This window comes from Dama dama, unplaced genomic scaffold (assembly GCF_033118175.1).
Source record: "Dama dama isolate Ldn47 unplaced genomic scaffold, ASM3311817v1 ptg000093l, whole genome shotgun sequence".
Lineage (NCBI taxonomy): Eukaryota > Metazoa > Chordata > Mammalia > Artiodactyla > Cervidae > Dama > Dama dama.
The window spans coordinates 1,451,605-1,454,746 of NW_026870908.1; positions in this window are offsets into that span (position 1 = coordinate 1,451,605).

A 3,142-nucleotide genomic window follows, 5' to 3' on the forward strand; every position below is an offset into this window, starting at 1 on the left:
GGGGACTGGGTCCAGACATGTCCGTGCGCCTCCCCAGGATCATCCCCGCTGGTGCCTTTCCCCTGGGCCTAGGCCTCGGTTGAGGCCTCCTTGGAGAGGAGGTTGCTGGCAGGGGCTGTCTCCACACTGCAAGGTGCTGGAGCTCAGAGGGCCTCGTCAGAGGGAAGGGACCAGCAAAGGGCTGGATGCCCAAGACCTCTTTGACCCAGCAGCCTCAGGGCTGCAGGGAGAGCAAGAGGCCCAACTTGCCCCTAGGTCAGCTCTGCCCCTTCCCACACAGGCAGCCAGCCCAGCAGCAGCCTGGCAGTCTCTGGCTCCCCCGAGCTCTCTGCCGGTGTAGGGGGCAGGAACAGACGTGTGCATGTCGTTCTGCCTTGGCCTGGGAGTGTGTTCCCCCTGCCTGGCCCCCAGGCTCAGGGGCAAGGGCCCGGAGAGAGCACCACCCCAAAATGCTTTTCTCCCGGGCTTGGGAGCATTTGCGTGGTTGGCGGGAACAGCTAGTGGGGATGCTTGCAAAGCGGCCTTTGGGGGCAGCCGGGGTGGTCCTCCATGGACCCGAGAGTACACCACCCCGATGCGCTTTTCTCCCGGGCTTGGGAGCAGTGTGCGCAGGTGGCGGGAACAGCAGGCAGGAGTGCTGCAAACCGGCCTTTGGAGGCAGGCGCGGAGGTCTTCCAAGGGCAAGGAGTGAGCCCAACCCCAAAATGCTTTTCTCCCGTGCTTGGGAGCATTGTGCATGGCTGGTGGGAACACCGGGCATGAGTGCTTGCATACCGGCCATTGGAGGCAGCCGGGGAAGTCTTCAAAGGGCCCTGAGAGAGCACCACCCCGAAGCGCTTTTCTCCCGTGATTGGGAGCATTGTGTGCGGCTGGCGGGACAGCGGGAGGGAGTCCTTGAAAACCGGCCTTTGGAGGCAGCCGGGGAAGTCTTCCAAGGGCCGGGAGAGAGCACCACCCCAAAGCGCTTCTCTCCCGTGTTTTGGAGCATGTGCGTGGCTGGCGGGAACAGTGAGTGGGAGTGATTGCAAAGCGGCCTTTGGGGGCAGCCGGGGAGGTCCTCCATGGGCACGGAGAGAACACCACCCCGAAGCGCATTTCTCCCGGTCTTGGGCGCATTGTGCGCAGCTGGCGGGAACAGCGGGCATGAGTTCTTGCAAACCGGACTTTGGAGGCAGCCGGGGAGGTCTTTCAAGGGCCCGGAGTGAGCACCACCCCAAAATGCTTTTCTCCCGGCCTTGGGAGCATTGTACGCGGCTGGCGGGAACAGCGGGCCTGAGTGCTTGCAAACCGGCCTTTAGAGGTAGCCGGGGTGGTCTTCCAAGGGCCCGGAGAGAGCACCTACCCCAAAATGCTTTTCTCCCGGGCTTGGGAGCATTGTGCGCAGCTGGTGGGAACAGCGGGCCTGAGTGCTTGCAAACCGGCCTTTTGAGGCAGCCGGGGTGGTCTTCCAAGGGCCCGGAGTGAGCACCACCCCAAAATGCTTTTCTCCCGTGCTTGGGAGCATTGTACGCGGCTGGCGGGAACAGCAGGCAGGAGTCCTTGCAAACCGGCCTGTGGAGGCAGCCGGGGACGTCTTCCAATGGCCGGGAGAGAGCACCACCCCGAAGCGCTTTTCTCCCGGGCTTGGGTGCATTGTGCGCGTGTGGCGGGAACAGCAGGCAGGAGTGCTTGCAAACCGGCCTTTGGAGGCAGCCGGGGAGGTCTTCCAAGGGCCCGGAGAGAGCACCACCTCGAAGCGCTTTTCTCTCGGGTTTTGGAGCATTGTGTGCGGCTGGTGGGACAGCGGGAGGGAATTCTTGCAAACCGGCCTTTGGAGGCAGCCAGAGAAGTCTTCGAAGGGCCCGGAGAGAGCACCACCCCGAAGCGCTTTTCTCCGGGGTTTTGGAACATTGTGTGTGGCTGGCGGGAACAGCGAGTGGGAGTGCTTGCAAACCGGCCTTTGGGGGCAGCCGGGGAGGTCCTCCATGGTCCCGGAGAGAACACCACCCCGAAGCGCTTTTCTCACGGTTTTGGGAGCATTGTGCGCGGCTGGCGGGAACAGCGGGCATGAATGCTTGCAAACTGTCCTTTGGAGGCAGCCGGGGAGGTCTTCCAAGGGCCCGGACTGATCACCACCCCAAAATGCTTTTCTCCCGGGCTTGGGAGCATTGTGCGCGGCTGTCGGGAACAGCGGACATGAGTGCTTGCAAACTGGCCTTTGGAGGCAGCCCGGGAGGTCTTCCAAGGGCCCGGAGAGAGCACCACCCCAAAATGCTTTTCTCCCGGGCTTGGGAGCATTGTGCGTGGCTGGCGGAAGCATCGGGAATGAGAACTTACAAACCTGCCTTTGGAGGCAGCCGGGGAGGTATTGAAAGTGCCCAGAGAGAGCACCACCCCGAAGCGCTTTTCTACCGGGCTTGGGAGCATTGTGCGCGGCTGGCGGGAACAGCAGGCAGGAGTGCTTGCAAACTGGCCTTTGGAGGCAGCCGGGGAGGTCTTCCAAGGGCCCGGAGTGAGCACAACCCTGAAGCGCTTTTCTCCCGGGCTTGGGAGCATTGTGCGCGGCTGGTGGGAACAGCAGGCAGGAGTGCTTGCAAACCGGCCATTGGAGGCAGCCGGGGAAGTCTTCAAAGGGCCCTGAGAGAGCACCACCCCGAAGCGCTTTTCTCCCGTGATTGGGAGCATTGTGTGCGGCTGGCGGGACAGCGGGAGGGAGTTCTTGCAAACCGGCCTTTGGAGGCAGCCGGGGAAGTCTTCCAAGGGCCGGGAGAGAGCACCACGCCAAAGCGCTTCTCTCCTGTGTTTTGGAGCATGTGCGTGGCTGGCGGGAACAGTGAGTGGGAGTGATTGCAAAGCGGCCTTTGGGGGCAGCCGGGGAGGTCCTCCATGGGCACGGAGAGATCACCACCCCGAAGCGCATTTCTCCCAGTCTTGGGAGCATTGTGCGCGGCTGGCGGGAACAGCGGGCATGAGTGCTTCCAAACTGGCCATTGGAGGCAGCCGGGGAGGTCTTTCAAGGGCCCGGAGTGAGCACCACCCCAAAATGCTTTTCTCCCATTCTTGGGAGCATTGTGCGCGGCTGGCGGGAACAGCGGGCATGAGTGCTTGCAAACTGGCCATTGGAGGCAGCCGGGGACGTCTTCCAAGGGCCTGTAGTGAGCAC